Here is an 18,765-nt window from a genome sequence, read left to right on the forward strand (position 1 = left end):
ATCCTCCCATCTTTGTTCATCCAGCTTCTGCCTAAGAAGCAATGATGATCTCTCATACCGGGGGGGAAAAAAAAGCAAATATTTTTCTGGCATAATTCTAAAATAACCTAAAAAGTACTCCCCAAAACTCACTATTTTTGATTCTACTGATTTTAACAGAGAATCCATTCTTCCTACCTACCAATCAGCATGCAAGAGCATCCTTCCCGAACAAACATGGACAAAAGTTTTATCACTCTTTCAATTTGAATGAGCTTCAACTGGTCTATAAAATGTTCTAACAGCCCACATTTCATCACTGTTATCTGATATCTGATGTCAGCAAAAAGAAAAACAAAACAAAACAAACCCCACTGCACTAGTAAGTTCTCCTTTGACCACATACCACCACAGTTGAGCTTCTCTCAGGTTCTAAATCCAGAATAACTTCCACAACTGTGTGTGAGTCATTTGTGAAGTCTCATCCCTACCACATTTTCAAAAATGTAATGTTAAGAAGTATTATAGATTTATGAGACTTTGGGGAAAAAATATGCTCTATGGCTGCAGATTTTTATTATTATTTTTAACAAAGGGCTTGTAGATAAAAAGAATAGGAACAGGTACAGAGGAAGACAAAGCATAAAGAGGTGGTGGTTGGGAATCTATAACCAAAAAGTTAATGTTTTGAAACCATCTAAAAAGCATTAAGATAAAAGGATTTATTAAGAGCTTTAACCCTAAAGTCAAAAGCATCACTATTAGAATTATACTTTCAGGCAAGTACAGTAACACAGAATTTACTTTATAATTATGTCTAAGAAACACTTGCTAGTTCCTTCTTTGCACCAGACACTAAAGCCTTAGGACTCAAAAAGTTCTTCCCCATTCCAGCCCTCAGAGAATTCACCAGTCTGGCAGGAAAGGCAGATACACAAATAATTACACCACGCTGATAAGGGCTACAGCAGAGGGACAGGAAGGGCACAGCAAAGTGGACAACTCCCTTGAGGAGGCCAAGGAAGGCCTTATAGACTTATAGTGTTCAAGTTCATTTGTATCATTTTAAATGAACAAATACTACCACTAATAATGTGGCAAAGATACCCACTTTGCCTTAGATGTTAAAGGAAATAAAAGCATCCATCACAAAGCCCATTACATAAAAAGCAGAAACAAAGACCTTGCTAGCACCTGTGAAATACCCTACATATGGCCAAGCAAAATGGGGTTTTTATAGAATAAAGAATTTAGAGCCAAAAGCGATCTTGGCATCTATGTACCTCTAGCCCTTGCCTTTCACAGACGGGGAAGCTGAAGACGACTTGTCCAGGTTATGCAGTAAGTTCGCAGCAGAGCCCAGACTGGAGGTCACATTCTGACTAATAAATAATCTCACTGTCTTTCCCTGTAGCAGGTTACCCAGGCTGGATGAGAAGGAAAGAGCACAGACACTAGAACGGAGAAAGCAGGGCACTGAGGCCCCTTACGGCTCTCCAATGGCCAGAAGGAATGAAGAGCCCCGAGACGGGGTATCTGGTAGACCTCAATGCTCCCCAGCTCTGCCCCCACTCTCTGCAATCAAGAAAAACCCTACACCCTCCCATTCCCCAAAAAAGTAGGTTTCAAAAAAATAAAGAGGTCAGTCAGTGCCAAGAAATTATGTACTCTAACCAATCTGAAAGAACACTAAATTCATATTCAAAGAGTCTGATGTATGTTGCCATGGCATCTTGTCACTTAGCTGACAACTCAACCAGTAAAATGAAGATCCCAGCAGACCACCTGCCTATAGAATGGCATTGTTGTCAGGATCACGGGAGAATGACCACAACAGATCGTGGTAAAGTGCAAAATGCTAAACAAATGAAAGTAACTATTAAACACAGAATGCCAAGGGTCAAAAAATTCATCTAGGCTTTCTCCTAAAAAAGGCTGAATGTATCATTACATTAATTTTTCAAAATCAAACATGAACATATGGTAATCTCTCACCAATTTCATTTACCTATTTTTTTTTTCCCTTTCAATTTGTGGCAGGAAAAGTGTTTCCTTAACCCACCCTCTGTAACTTCCCTTCTTTCCTTTCCTTTAAAATGGCACCACGATTTCCAAGAGACCTCCCTAGAACAATATAAATAGCAAACAGGTCAATACAAGCCTCCTATCAAGAACCCTGTGGTGTACAGTTGAACATGGCTCCTACCAGCGCAAGCCAGGGAAACGTTACCATGTACAGAATAAACAGTGTGCGGCTACGGATCATGCCCTAGAGAGGTCCGACGCCAGAGCGAGCCTCTTCTCACATGGCCTGCTTCAGTCCTCCTTCCGCCTGATGCAGGCCCGATGCATGACTTGGGTGCTTGTCTGGGCACCAGGATACTTCTAAAACCTTACAAATAAGTTAGCTCGGTCATTTGAAACTGGAGCTGCATTTTGTAGCTTCGACTTTACAACTTAACTCTCCTAGGCTGAACGATGAAAGAAAACCCCAAGCACAGGGGCTAATGTGCCTTCCGTCCACAGTCCACAGCCCCTGCCCACCGCCCCCCCAACAATAAAGATAAGCCAGCATCAAGCCAGAGTACTCACCATTAATTACCTTTGCCTAGGAGATCTTGATTTCAGTTCTGTACTTTTGGGTTTTGCTAAGATTAATTCATTCGGTGAGGATAGCTCTTTATGGATAGCTGTTGAGGGCACAAAGCTGGGTAAAACGGCTGCAGCAGTGCCAGAGAAGGCTATTTAAATAAAGAACTAGAGTGCAAAGACAAGAGCTGGAATACAGGCATCAACGATTTGATAGTAATGGACTTGATGAGGCAAGAAGGCTTCCCGCAGTGACATCTGAGCTGACCTTGAAGGATAAGAGGGAGCTTACTGGGCCGACTGGAAGCGGGTAGGAGCGCAGCCCTCCCCGTGGGAACAGCAAGTGAAGGGCACAGAATCAGGAAAGATAAAAGCACTGAGGAGAACGGTAAGTACCTCGTCTGCCTGGAACACAGGGCGGAAGCGGAGGAGAGGGACAAGGGAGGCAGCCGCCAAGTCATGAGTGATCGGTATGCTAAGCTCTGATGCTTTAACTCTATCCTGCAGGTGATGGAAAATATTAATTTTGCATTTCTGGAGGATTATTTTGGCAGTCATGTGAGAACAAGTGACACAGTGAAAGGAAACTGGTTAAGATGATGCTCCAGTGATCTAAACTAAAAGGCAAAGATGCAAATGAAGGGATGGGAGTTGACAAATATTTAGGGGGTAAAATGGACAGGATCTGATAATGAATCATATTGTGGGAGTTATGGAGAACAAATTTCCCAGGTTCCTGGCAGTCAAAGGTTAGACAGTGTGGTGCCAATAACATAGACCGGGATTTCCAGAAAGCGTAGGAAACAGGGATGAAAGAAGCCCAAGCTTCTACTTATGCGTTTGGACTGAAGGGACGGTGTACAGCCAGGTGGGAAATCAGGATGGCTGGAGAGGTGTGTCTGAACAGCAGAGTTTGGGTTTCCATGCTAAGATGTGGAACTAGTTGGTCCATCAGTGTTATTGGAAACTGTGGAAGTAGATGAAACCGCAGGCAGAAGAGAGTAAGAAAAATGGTCCTGATAAAGCCCCGGGCAGACAGAAAGGAAGCTATAAGGGAGGCCGGAAGGATCAGCGTAAGTGAAAGACAACAAACCATGAACGTATCACCAGAAGAGAAGAGTAGGGCTCTTTGGAGTGGACAACAGGGCCAAGGGCACATTGCTTCAGGCACCAGCGAAGTTTTTAAATTGCTGTGAAAAGATTGCTGGTAACCTCGAAGAGCGAGTTCAGTGCACAGCGGTAGAAAAAGCCAACTGGCTAAGGAATACTGGAGAGGAGAGGGTAAGAGCTAAGGGTAGATCATCTCAAGTTTAGCGATGTAGAAAAGGCTAGAGGGTAGGGAAGGAATAACTACAGGAAGTAGAAGGCTGCGAGGAGATGTTTTGGTGGTTCTGTTTGCTGCAGGCTTTCGGTGGGACAGACCAAGTAGGGAGAGGTGCAAGACACAAAGCAGGAAAAGGAAAATGGATGGCAGGTAGTTCAAAAGAGGAAGAAGAAAAAGGATCAAAACCACAAAAGAAGTGGCGCCCAGCTGGCTCAGTTGGTATAGCACATGATTCTCAATCTTGGGGTCAGGAGTTTGAGCCCCAGGCTAGGGGCAGAGGTTACTTTAAAAAGTGCACACGTGAGGGCACACACACCCACAGAAGAGATTCATCTTGGAGAGCAGGAGGGACACCCCCACTTCAGAGACCACAGGGAAGGTAACTGGAAACACACATGGGCCAAGACAGGAAGTGGCTTGAGGAGGTTAGACAGATAGGAATACATCTAAAGCCCTGTTCTCCCTCCCAAATAGCTCTGATACCTTCTCTTTGGAGCTTTTTTTTTTTTTTTTTTTTAAGTAGACTCCATGTCCAGTGTGGAGCCCTATGTGGGGGCTTGAAACTCATGACCCTGAGATCAAGACCTGAGCTGAGCTCAAGAGTCAGATGCTTAACCGAATGAGCCATCCATGATACCTCTGAAGAATTTAAAGAAAGAAAAGAAAAACTGAGGAGAAAGGGAAAATTTTGGAGAAAATATGGTCAATCCCCTAGAATATATTCAATGAGAATTCATGTCCTAGGATTCAAAACAGGTTAAACTGAACTATTTTCAACATGAAGTTATTGGTGTTTTAAAAACTTCTCTTGGGATTCCCTGAATAATCTTCTAACATATTAACTTGATCTGTAAATTAAAATCTAGTAAACTACCCATGAGAAACAATCAAATAAGTGCCATCTCCATCTCAGTTTAGCAGCAGAAAAGAAGTTAAATAACTCACTGAAATCACAAGGTTTGGAGAGGGCTGTTTTAATTGGGGTGTGTGCCAAGGATTTGGCTAAATGTATTTTACAAGATACAAAAACTATAACTGTAATTCCTATTCTCACACTGTGAAGCTGTGTCTCCATAAAATGCCAGTTTAAAAGACAAGACAATAAAGACCACCATCACCACTAGAACCCCATAAGAATATGTGAAAGGTTATAAAACAAAACTCCTTTTATAGGGTTGAATCCTTTCCAGGGTGGGCCTTTAAGACATTCTGACAGTGCACACAAATACTATCTCTGGAACAAAACCAAAAAGGCACAGCTGCAAGACATCTTCCACTGAAGTTGTAACGGACTCAATAGCAGTCCTTCCTTTGAGCAAGAGAGTCTATAAAAGCCAGAAGCAGGGCTATTTTCCTCTACCAACTGCTTCATGGAACTACTTTCTCCTGATCCAAATCGTAGCTTTATTAAAAACCTAAAATGGACAGCATGGACAGTATAACTTCACAATAGATTTGTAAAAGAAAATAAAAATAAAACTTGAAAATAGCAACTACTCTATGGTTTTCACTAGGAAAAATCCCCCAAGTGAACCGAAACTATCCTAAGAATACATGGAGAAACATATTTTTTAAATTACAGTCCATCTCCCTCATAAACAGGAAATTTGGATGGACTAGCCAGATTTTTCCCCTAACCCTTTAAGAAGTTAGTGACCAAAAACATTAAGAGGATGACTATCAGTATTCTCAATGCTGATGTATTTTGAACTTATGATTATCTGGATATTTACGACAGCTAAGAATGAAAAAGTCCAAAAATTACTTTTGGAAATTAGGAATAACCTACAACAATTCAGGTAGCAAATCAATGGTTTATTTGTCATGCTTTCCCTGCTGTAGTTTTGATTGTTTCTATAGCAACACCAATAAATACTCTTATACAAATACTTCTGCAGCCAAGATAAAAACCAATAACCATTTCTGTACTTCATTTCTGTTTTGGTTTCCAACAAAAAATATCAGTCTTCCGGGGCATCTGGGGGTGGCTCAGTCTGTTAAGCATCCAACTCTTGATCCCAGCTCAGGTCTTGATCTCAGGGTTGTGAGTTCAAGGCCCACGAAAGGCTCCACACTGGGAATGGAGCCTACTTTAAAAAAAATAATAATAACAAAAAAACAAAACAAAGAGCCTTCCTAAACTTCATCGCAGAAACTTGAAAAACAAAGGCTTAAATATATCAGTTGCAGTTAACCACAACCGTAGGTCCTGCAGGTAGGCTCAGTATTCACACAGGGAAGTTAATGACAAAGAAGGTATAATTCTGTTACTTCTTTGACAATAACTCATTTTGCACAACAAAAAGAGACAAAAGAGCAAAAGAAAATAATTACTAACAAATGCCTTACTTGGAAAATTATCTAAATTCTAAAGAAATAGAACACTGGAAACTTTGTGCCAAAATGTAAAGCAAAGAATTCAATATTCCAACCACCAGGAGATAAGCAAATTTCTCTGCACAAGTTTCAGACATGCTTTCAAAATCTCTTGTTTGTGCTATTGTTTTGAAGTAAACAAAATATTTTACTAATAGCAATAGGTCTGCCTATTGTGTGAGCACTCTGCAGGATGTTTACAAATGCCCTTATTTAAGCCTCAAACATCTCTGCACAGCAAGTGTTACCAAGTTCATTTTATACGGGAATAAAATTGAGGCTCAGAGAAAGGAAACAACTTCCCTTAATAAGAATGGGATACAAAAGAGTATAGCGAGTAACTGTCAGTCCTACAGTTAGCCAGCCTGAATTTGAATTCTGACTTAACCCCCTCACTATGTAGGAGATAGATACCTGAGATTTGAATCCCATTCTATTTTATTTGAAATACATCCTTGACATTACACCATGATGCTTAAGCAGCCTCCCAGTTATAGGTAACCAAACGCCAAATTCAGCCTTTCCCGTAAAAGTCTCAACTGCTTCTACTCTAACCCATACGTTTTCTCAAAAACATCTTTTAGAGATACATAAGGAAACTGCAAAAACATAACCGAAATTCTGGATCTTTCTATTTTCCAAAGAAGTACGTATACGTCAACAGATACTTACCTGGCACAGAAGGTTAATAGCTAGATATACCACATCATGCCTTCTTTAAAGCCTGGAGAGCCGTTTGGGAAGACCAGAGCAGTGGAAATAAAAAGCCATCCCTATAAACTTGTGAGTTAACTGTAAGTGCATTAAAAAAAACAAAGTATGTGTCCACAGGTAGTACAAACACATACATACACCAGATTTCCCAGAACAGTTCCGATTTCAAATATTCTATCCCACTGAATAGTGGGTTTGGGACTAATGACTAACTGCAGGCTAGAGCAGTAAAACAGAAGAAACTTGAACAAAATTTTGCAAAAAATGGTGGATTCTCATTGATAGGAAAGGAGGACAGCAAGACAGGTGGAAAAAGTCCTCGGGGTGAAGTAGCAAAATGCACAAGACATTCTGGCAGATCTGGGGGGAGCAGGAACGGTTAAGTAGACCAGTGGGTTCACCGTTATCACTGAATCAGTCACATACAAAGGTAAGCTAGAGGCGATGCTGCAATAGGATATTTGGAAAGATGCTGAGGGCTTTGAAGTCCAGGATAAGGACTCTAAGCTAAAGAAGACAGGTTAGCCCTCCTAAAGTTGGTTGGAGGTTTTGTTTTGTTTGATTTTAGTAACAGCTTTATTGAGCTACCACACAAGTCACCCACTTTTTAAGTGTACAGTCAGTGATTCTTAGTATAGCCAGTTGTGCAACCATCACCACAATCTCAGATCATTTTCATGAAAACGAAAATGTCAACACAAAAAGAAACCCCAAACTTCCTAACTCACTCTATAAGGCCTAATAAAAAATAAAAAAAAAGATCCCACAAAAAAAGGAAACTACAGGCCAATATCCCTAATGAATATAGAAGCAAAAGTCCTCCACAAAATACTGGTAAACCAAATTCAGCAAGATATTAAAAGGAACTTACACCAAGACCAAGTGGAAATTATTCCAGGAATACAAAGGTGATTCCACACACAAAATTCAATCAATAATCATGTGTTCATGAACGGAAAATACAAGATTATCTCAATAGACAGAAAAAGCATTTGACAAAAATCCAACATCCTTTCATGATAAAACATTCAACAACCTAGGAATAAAAGGGAACTTCCTCAATGTGATAAAGGGCATCTACAAAAATGCACCTCACACTTACTGGTAAAAGACTGAAAGCTTTTCTCCCTAAGATCAGGAACAAGAAAGATGTCACCTCTCACCACCTCTAATCAACATTGTACTTAAAGCCAGTGCAATCAGGCAAGAAAAGTAAATAAAAAGCATCCAAATAGGATAAAGAAAAAGTAAATGATCTCAATTTGCAGATGGCATGATTGTTAGATTAAAAATCTTAGAAAAAAAGATAGATCAATATTCACATTCCATTGTATTCCTACACATAAACAATCCAAAAAATAATCCTATTTAGCATCAAAAAGAATACAAAGGAGTAAATTTAACCAAGGAAGTACACTGAAGTATACTGAAAAATATAAAACATTGTTCCTAAAGAAATCATAGACAACATAAATAAATCCATGTTCATTCATTCAAAGACTTAATAGTGTTAAGATGGCTATAATCCCCAAATTGATTGACAGATTCAATGTAATCCTTATTAAAATTCCAACTGCCCTTTTTTTTTCAGAAATGGACAAGCTAATCCTAAAATTCATATGGAATTGCAAGTGACCCCAGATAACTGAACTAATCATGACACAGAAGAACAAAGTGGAAGGATTCACCCTTCCTGACTTAAAAATTTATTACAAAGCTAGAGTAATCAAAACATAGTGGTACCAGCATAAATACAGACATACAGATCAGAACAGACTTGAGAGTCCAGAAACAAGCCAATACATCTATAACCAATTGATTTCAACAAAGGTGCCACGTCCATGGGAAGGAACACTCTTTTCAACAAATGGTACTGGGACAACTGGCTATTTCCATACAAAAGAATGACTCCAGACTCCTATGTCGCACCATATAAAACAACTCAAAATGGACTAAAGAATAGCTAAAACTATAAAATTATTTGAAGGAAAGGAGTATAAATCTTCATGACTTCAGATTTGTCAACACATTCTTAAATAGAACACATAAAACACAAGCAACAAAAGAACAAATGAATTAGACTTCACCAAGATTAAGAACATTTGTGAGTCAAAGGACACTATCAAAACAAAAAAATAATCCACAGAATGGGAGAAAGTGCTTATACCCCACACACCCAAATAGGGGTACCCAGTATGCAGAATTTATAAAGCACTCTTACAATGCAACAAAATGAAAAACAATCCAATTTAAAAAGGGGCAAAGGACTTAAATATATATATTTCTCCAAAGATGTAAAAATGGCCAATCATCATAGGAAAAGATGCTCAACATCGTTAGTCATTAGAAAATGGAAATAAGACCACAGAGATACCTCTTCAAATCCACTAAGAAGACTACTGGAAAACAAACAAAACAAAACAGAACCACAGCCAAGGGTTGGCATGGATTTGGAGGAATCAGAACCCTCATACGTCACTGCTATGAGGAACTTAAAATAGAAGGGCAGGTTCAGAAGGTGATGTGAGGAAAGGGGAGGGGGAGTAACTGCTTAGGGTATACGGGGTTTCTTCTGAGGAGATGAAATCATTCTGAGATGATAAGGACATTGTAGAACATTTTGAATATAATAAAAACCACTGAACTGCATATTTTAAAATGATGACCTTTAGGGGCGCCTAGATGGCACAGTGATTAAGCGTCTGCCTTCGGCTCAGGGCGTGATCCCGGCATTATGGGATCGAGCCCCACATCAGGCTCCACCACTGTGAGCCTGCTTCTTCCTCTCCCACTCCCCCTGCTTGTGTTCCCTCTCTCGCTGGCTGGCTCTGTCAAATAAATAAATAAAATCTTTAAAAAAAAAATGGTGACCTTTAGGTTGAGTGAATTTTATTATATTGAAAAAAAAAAAAAAAGACTTCAAACCCTTTAGCTATCATTCCCTAAAACCCTCAGCCCTAGACAACCACTAATCTACTTTCCATCGCTATAAATTTCACTATTCTGGACATTTTACATAAAAGGAATCCTGCCATATAAGGCCTTTAGTGTCTGGTTTTTTACTTGGCTTAATATTTTCAAGGTTCATTCACGTTGTAGCACGTATCGGTACTTCATTCCTTCACAGGCCCAAGTCATATTACATTTTATGGCTATACCACATTTTGTTTATCCATTCACCAGCTGACTGGCATTTGTGTTGTTGCTGCCTTCTGGCTATTATAGATAATGTTGCTGTGAACATCCGTGAACACTTTTTGTGTGGACACAGGTTTTCATCTCTCTTGGGCATGTACCTAAAGAGTAGAAGAGCCAGACGGATGCAAGTCCTATGTTAAGGTTTTGAGAAACTGCCAAACAGTTTTCCAAAGTGGCTGCAGTATTTGACGTTCCCCACCAGCAGCGCACACAGGTTCCAAACCCCCGAACATCCGACTGTGGCAAAGCCTGATGACGACAATTAAATGTTGCTCAAGAAAGAGAAATTTGAGGACCCTGAACTGGAAAGGATAGATAGTAAAAGCAGGGATGGCCCAAGTGGAAGGCTATATAAAAAGCCTCCTGTGGGGGGCACCTGGGTGGCTCAGTCGGTTAAGCGTCTGACTCTTGATTTCCACTCAGGTCATGGGCTCTGGGTACTGACCAATCCAGCCCCGCACTGGGCTCCGCACTCAGCCCAGAGTCTGCATGTCCCTCTCCCTCTGCTCCTCCCACTGCTCACATGTGCACTCTCTCTCAAATAAATAAGTAAAATCTTAAAAAAAAAAAAAAAATGCTCCGGGGTGGGGGGGAATGGAGGAGATGTTGGTCAACTGGTACAAACTTTGTCATGAGCAAGTTCTGAGGATCTGATGTATAGCACGATGACTAATGTTAATAAGACTGTATTGTATACTTGAAATTTGCTGAGAGTAGATCTCCCAGCATTCTCTCCCCCTCCCTCAAAAAAGTCACTGAGGTGATGGATGTCTAATCCTCACTGTGAGAATCCTCTCACAACGTATCTGTATATCAAATCATCATGCTGTACATTTTAAATACATTACAATTTTCTCAATTATACCTCAATAAAGCTGGGGGGAGTCGAATAGGCTGGGGTGCAAGCAGTAATAGTAAAGACGAAGGACCAATATTAAGTTTCGGAGGAAAAAAATCTACAGAAGTTGATACCTAAATAGGTAGCAGATGAAGAGGCATAACTAAAAAATTATATCAAACTACCGAGCCCAGAAGACTAGGAAAGGCTGCAACATTTCGGATCTTTCAGACACAGAGAGTTTGACATGATGACATGATACTGAAGTTCTTGGAGAAGATTACAGAAATCAAGAAAAGGAGTGATGATTAGGGAATCGCCCCAGAACAGGGAGAAAATTACCCTAATTCTAGCCTTTGTTACTATTAACTGTTTACCTTCTCTCCAAGAAGGGACTATTCTTGAAAGGTTAGGTAACATAATAGAGAAAAAAGGCATCTTGGAAGCCAGAATTTCCTCAAAAAAAATTTTTTAAAGGGCTATTTGACTGGCAGGGCATCAAAAGGGGCTAGAACTACATAAAAGTTCTGCATGACAAGAACAGAGTTCAGGTACTATAAAAACTAAACATGGTAGATGGAATCTACCCACTCTGGCAGGTACAGAGTCACCTATGTGTTTTTCGTGAGAAAATATTCAGACGGAAGCCTCAGTGTCAATGGAATGCACCACAGGAACACTGGCCACAAACTAGCTCTGCAGGACAAGATAAGTGCTGAGGACGAAGGACAGGAAGCCAGTATCAGATCATTCAGTAATCATTTGTTCATTCAGCAAATACTTACTGCGAGCCCATTAGATGCCAGACAATTGTGAACACAGGTGTGATAACTGCCTTTGTGGAGCTTATAACCTGATGGTGGAGAAAGGCAAATAAAGAGTCAGCTGGGGAGAAGGGAGGTTATTCAGTAGGGAGGAGGAAGCCCAGTAGAAGAATGAACCACAGAAGAATGGTTACCCAAAGGAGATTATATCCACACTGAGACCCAAGAGTAGAATGTGAGTGGCAACATGTACATAAGTCTGGAGAGGAGAGAAACTGGACAGATGAGCTGGGAAACCTGAGTAGTATGCTGAACTCTAGAACAGCAAGAACCTTATAAAGCAAAAGCTACATTAAAAAGTTTGGGCGGGGCACCCAGGTGGCTCAGTAGGTTAAGTGTTGGACTCTCGGTTTGGGTTCAGGTCATGATCTCTCGGTCAGTGATCCACTCCCACATCGGGCTCTGAACTCAGCGTGGAGTCTGCTTTAGATTCTCCCTCCCTCTCTTGCATGCTCTCTCAAATAAATAAAATCTTTTAAAAAAAGGCTTGGGCTTCTTCTGAAAAGCAAAGTGGTATTATAAAAGGATAATATAAAACCTTTATTGTCAGGGTAGTCATTTTAAACAACAGATTAAATAAAAACTAGAAAAAGCAGGAAAACCAGACAGATCATGACATACTCATCCAGACAAGACATGGTAACTATATTGTTTTTAAATAAAATATTAACAAATGCATAGTCAGTCTCCACTTCCCTCTCTTCCAAAGTGAATGCTGCCATTGTAATTTCAATTTTGAAAGCAACTTGACTGATTTATTATGGAATGGGCTGAGTTACTAAAGAATAGATCCATAAAGAACACAGAAGAGACTCAAGTTAAAAGTGACAGAGTTGGCATTTATTGTTTGGGAAGAGGTTGGTTTAAGGAAGAGTCTGAAGGCTGCTCTATACTTTGATGAGTATCAGAAAAATTTATAAACTGATTAAGAGAATTTCTGTTTGTTGTTCTTATCACATGTTTTTCAAGAGAGCACAATAAAAATAAATGGTTTGTCAATTTTTTGTCAAAGTTGAGACTTGCATTTCTTTGGCTACCGAGGTTAAAAATGGACCATGAGAGAGCTGAGCTTTATGCAACTTACCATGTCTGAATATGGAAGGTGTCAGTGGAATGAGGTGGATAAATTAAAGAAATATTCAATTAGGACAATGGTAAGTTCTGGTAACATATGAGAATTAAGGGAGAGAGAAAGAAAACAAAGATAAAGAGCAGTTAATTAGAAAGCAAAGCCATTCACTGAAATAGTTAAAGGAGGAGTAAAAGGTTTGGAGACAAGTTAATAAATTCAATTTAAATTGAGTAACAGAAAAAAGAGGCATATAGAACGGCATAAGCCATTAGATAAAATGGAATCAGAAAAAAATTATTCAGAGGAAGACAGAAGAAGAAAAAGGACAGGACAAATAGAAAACAAATAGCAATATGGTCCCCAAAACACCAATAATTGGATTAAATATAAATGATGTAAACAGACCAATTAAAAGACAAAGTTTATCAGATTAAAAAAAGTAAGACCCAATTCTATGCTGTGTATAAGAAATCCACTATAAATGCTAGGACTAGGAACAAGAGAAATGGTAAGAAGAAGCAAATTGTGATCTACAGAATTATAACAGTAAAGCAAAGAGATGGCCCTAGACCACAGAAATGAGGAGCTCTGTCTACTGCAATGGTGGGGGGGGGGGAGTCTAGGAAAAATCTCATAATATTACAAATAAGTGTGGTCCATATACAATGCTTAGGGTATATAGGTAAATGTCCTGAAGGTACTTACAACCTAATCACAAAAATTTTAATTACTAAATTGTCTGAAGTATGTAATCTGTATAGTTGTAACACTCCTTTCCTACCCTTATTTCCTCTTCCCTCTTCCACCAGGTTAGTAATGTGCACCTCCATGGCTGTGTCCTTTTCCACGCCCACACAAATCACAATGACAGTCACGAGGTGGGGGGTGAGACCTTAGGAAATCTGTGCGCTACATCAAGTATCCATTTACAGGGCCTTAACAACTAACCAAGGCTTCTTCACCTCTTCCCCACTGCATTCTATTTAATAAATTTAAGCTAAGATACTTTCAAATGTCTGATTTAGGTCTCATAAAATAGAAAGCTCTTGAATATCCATTTTGCCTCCTTTCGTAAATCTAATGCTATAATATTTTTGTTCTCTGACTCCCAAAATGCCTACATTCTTTAAAATGGCAATGCAAAATGTTGTTTGAACTTTACCACATATGTATTTCTACCATTTTTTAAACTTTGAAATAAAATTCTCAACGAAAATTGTGAGTTGTGCTGATTACGAGGAAAGGTGGGAACAATAAAATGAAGATCCAATATGCTTGGCATGTTATCTTTGTTTTATCCCTCTTTAGAAAAAGATGGTCTTTGCAAAAGAAAAAGGTAAAAAATATTTTTTCGAGCTTTTATTTTGGGAAGACTGAAAAGTTCACATCCATGGTTGTAATTTGTTTCTCTTGGATCTAAACATACACCCACCCGTTGGCTTCAGAAAAGTGCTTGGACAGAAAACTGAGACAGTGATACTTCCTGGAATTTCAATTGGAAAAAAAAAAAAAAAGAGAAAAAAGAAAAGAAAAGAAAAGAAAAGAAAAGAAAAGAAAAGAAAAGAAAAAAAGAGAGAGAAAAAAGTATCCTTTCCATGAAGGAATAAGGAGTATCAAATAATGCAAACATTCTTTTAAATTAATACCAATCCATAAAAACATATTCTTGCACAAAATATGCATTCATTCATTCAACAAATAGTTCTAGAACTACTATTAAGAAGGTGATTTATAAAACCATTCCCCCACTCACACACTTGATACACAATAAGATTCCATTGAATATTAAGCAAAATGGTTCAGTAAGAAAAATGTATTTACCCACAGTTTTGCAGGGCTACTCGTAGTCCCCAAAGTGTCTCCCTTCTCTTTGCTATGGACTGGCTGCCTCTCCATGTAAACAATTAGAATCTTAGGAGCAAAGACTGCAATCTTACACCCAAATTCCCACCGTTTAACACAGCACTTGGCATATAGTAAGGGAGCCAAAGAAACATTTGATGATGAATGAGTAATTGGATCATATTCATTTAGTATGCAGCTACAAACAAAATCCCAGTAACACACTGAAATAGACTCAATGAAGGAATCACTCCAGATCCTTTCCTCGCTCTTCATCTGAGCTCGGTTGTCCTCTCTCTGTATGTACTTCCAAGGGTGAAATGATCATTTTTGAATTTTTAGTATCAGTTGGTCTTACTGTGAACTTATCAGCAGTTTAGGCTTATTCATCTTTGAATCCCCAGCCTGGGACACAGGAAGAGTGGGCTCTAACCTGTCTCATAATCAAGTGCAACAAATTCCAAAGATACCTGTTTAAGTCATATTCCCAAGCTTCAGATTATTATTCTGTAGTAAACACAAAGTACTTAATTGGTAACAACAAGATTTACTATCACAATTAAGTTAAATATTTGATCCTAGTCACCTGTATAATAAATAGTACCCAAAAAGGAAAATTCATAGCACTAGGTTTTACTGTACAGAAATACAAAATGAGGCCTCCTTGGGCAGGCTCCTTTAACGAACAGTAAAAGTCACCAGAATCGATACCCGGGGTAAACAGGTATTCTCCATTAAACCTAACATGTATTATTTCTAAAACACAGATATCTGTAATTAGGCCTCTTTCTTAAAAAAGAATAATAATAATAATAACAATTTTTTTAAAGTCGTCCAGTGGCCCTGCAGGGAGAATGAAGACCAAACTCCTCGGTATGAGCTCCTGGTTTACCACTTGCTGGCCCCAATCCAGATCTTCAGCTTGTCTTCTGCTTCTGCTCCCCTGACCTCCAGCCATACCAGCCTCCTCAACACGAAATAAATTTTCATGCTTCCGTGTCCTCATTAATGCTGACTCTCCTCTGTCTAGACTGTCTACTTCCCGTGTCTATAGTTGGAAGAAAAAAAAAAATCCAACCCAGGTTTCCAGGTCGGAGATTAAAAATAAGCAGCTTGTGATCAAACCTAACAATAGCTCTTTTACCAATTTTTAAGCCACAGGATACACAGAATAAAACGTGGGGTCAGGGGGAGCCCACTCAAGTTATCTGGTAGTTTATGGCACAGGCACACACCCCTGATCACCAATCACAAGGCCATGAAAGAGAAGTCCAGTAGATGGCAAACCAACTCAGCAGGGAGTCTCTACCATTCCAACAATACCCACCAACAGAGTAACCAGGATACCAGGAATAGTGAAGTCAGACTAAAATGGGCTAAGAGTAATTCAGTCTGTCCTCTGAGACAGCCCTGACAAACACATGGTAGAACACCAAGGCAATCCTCCCAATGGACAGAACCAGGGGCAGGAAGATCTGATCAGGAATCACATTTCAAAGGCAAATTATGCCTAGAGCAGTCACTGCTATAACTTATCCCATCATCTACCCCATTATCCACACAACTGATGACCTACAGAATGTCATTTATGGCTATTCGATGGGAGAGGACAGGGCAAAGCATGGTCCTGGGGGAAACCTGAACAATGGGACTGACCACTGACATACAGGCTGAATGGAAATGGAACCAGAACCATGAACATCACTGGTAGACCATGTTCTGAGACAAAGACATTGCTTATAGATGCAGTAGGTCAACAGGACTTTACATAGTCTGCCCTTGGTGAGGGAAGGACCTTTGCGATTGTACCTATAAAAGTTACACTGAAAGGATACACAGACATTATATATTATACTTAGAGGTATAGGAAGGTGTGTGTACATACATACACATCAGACAAAAGGTGTGATATGTAGCACTTATAACCATTCGGCATCCACACTCAACTTTCCCTTTGTCACCATCTCCCTGACCTCTTCCTCCCACCAGAGTCAACCCCAGTCTAGGGATTTTAACTAGTTCTATTCGAACCATCTACGTTCAGCCGTAATTTGGCTATCTCCCATTCTCCTCAATTTCTTTGTATCTCCTCTCATTATCCCCTATAATTCCATGTTAACCATACTAGAACATCAGAATTCAATAAATGCTCAATGAACCGACAAAACAGCACAGTTATAACAAGAAAATTTGTTTTTGCTATATTATCTATAGATCAAAAGTAAATATTCTCCCCACTGAACCCCAGAGTAATGACAACAGGGGAGGATAGTTTTTCTCTTCTGGAGAAGAATGGGTCCCAGTATCCACCAATCTTCTGGGGGGGTTTCCTTCTACTTCCACCCCTAACTCTATAGGAATATCCATATTAAGAAAGAGTTTATTTCTGCCATTGAGTTTATTGTAATAGGATCTGCCCTGTACCAGTTGTATATGTATCTTAAAAAACAAAAACAAAACAGACAAACAGATGGAATGGCATGACATAGGGCTTGGTATCATCATATAAAACAAGTGCAGCCGATGGCTAGACATACACAAACACTGTAATCCCTGTGCACCTGTGCATACGCCCCAGATGACAGGAGTTGGACTACAGCAGAATCAGCTCTTGTTGGAAATCAGTGAGCCAGCTTTCCAGGAGGAGCAAGGGCTTCTGTGATCAGATCTTTCCTTGTTTCAAAGGCTTCTTAACAGTCTTAATACAGACTTGTTATGCTTTTATGATCCTGAAAAACATCCAAAATGATCAGCCTATCCCTTTTTGACACATGTATCTTCAGGCAATAAATGTACACACTTCCTACTAATGGAGAACTTCCAAGTGAGTCCATATGAAATGAATGCCCTATGGAATCACCTTAACAAAATTAAGTACTACCAGCTTAAGAATTTACAGAGACATTTTCACCATATTTTGCCAAGGGAAAATAGGCAGGTTTAAAAGGATAATGCTGTTGTTTTAACCCATGTGTACATATTTGCAGATAAAAGACAGGAAATGCTCAGTCCAAATGATAACAGTGGTTGTTCCTAAATGTGGACAACGAGAAATTTTTTGCTTTATTAGTATTTCTTTATATTATCCAGTTTTCTTCACTGAGAATAGGTTACCATGATTAAGGAAAAAGTTTAAATAGATTAAGGTCCATTAAAATGTAAAAACATGAAGTTTCCACTCTTTAGTTCTATATTCCTGCTTTAGCAGTTTTAAAGGCACTGCAAAATTCCCAGTAAAATTATAATAAACTGGTACCATGCCATGTGGTAGAGATTTACCTAAAACACAGAGGTACATTCATACTCTCCCTCTTTGAGCTTGGCACTATATACAAGAAATTACTGGACTCTAAGAAGCACACGCTTTCAGACACAGTTACATCAGAGTCCTTTTTTTAAAGTTAGATTTTAACTGGATTTAAAAGAATGAAAGGAATTTCCTGGATTTTATCACGGCAATTTCCCAACAGATTTTTGCTCCCCTTCTTAATACAAGGATTAAAGCCACTTAGCAAATTAGAGCTCATTCTTGCCACTTAAAATGCTATTAAGAACATATAAATTAAGAGATCTTTGAAAAGCAATACACATCGACAAAAGGCTTAGAGCTCCGGCCCAGAATTAGTTGTTTGAACAGTCTCCTATAAAGTCAGTCAAAAAGCATCAAACATCTGAGGGCCTGAATGCAGGGGGGATTGACTTTCGGACCACACAAGGCTATGGAGAGACAGGGAACACATATCTACATTCGATCAAGAAAGAGCCTTTCTTTGTTTTGTTATCAAATGACAAGTGTCACTGTCAAGCTTTCACTACAACTTCATTAAAATACCAAGCCATACACACGCACAATTTAACACGGCACAAGGAGGACACGGACATATTTTTCAGAACTGCAAAATGGCATCTGCAGAATGTCTCTAAGGAATGACAAAGGCACTTCTTTGGCCCCAACAAAGAGAACAATGTTTCCACTAGGACACTACAGGACTATTGCATTTCAGGACGG

General features: G+C 39.3%; 1 protein-coding gene across 13 annotated transcripts in view; it reads right to left on the reverse strand.

Moving 5' to 3' along the window:
• The window catches only part of EPB41L2 (erythrocyte membrane protein band 4.1 like 2), a 209,009-nt gene that overhangs the window by 130,740 nt on the left and 59,504 nt on the right, over positions 1 to 18,765 (reverse strand). The window contains exon 2 of one of the 13 annotated variants that reach the window (XM_034669140.1): positions 11,804 to 11,871. The exons of the other annotated variants lie outside the window; for them this stretch is intronic. The gene's annotated coding sequence lies outside the window, so the exon portion shown is untranslated. The remainder of the gene's footprint in view (positions 1 to 11,803; positions 11,872 to 18,765) is intronic. 13 annotated transcript variants of the gene reach the window in all.

The sequence above is a fragment of the Ailuropoda melanoleuca genome, chromosome 10, assembly GCF_002007445.2.
Source record: "Ailuropoda melanoleuca isolate Jingjing chromosome 10, ASM200744v2, whole genome shotgun sequence".
Taxonomy (NCBI): domain Eukaryota; kingdom Metazoa; phylum Chordata; class Mammalia; order Carnivora; family Ursidae; genus Ailuropoda; species Ailuropoda melanoleuca.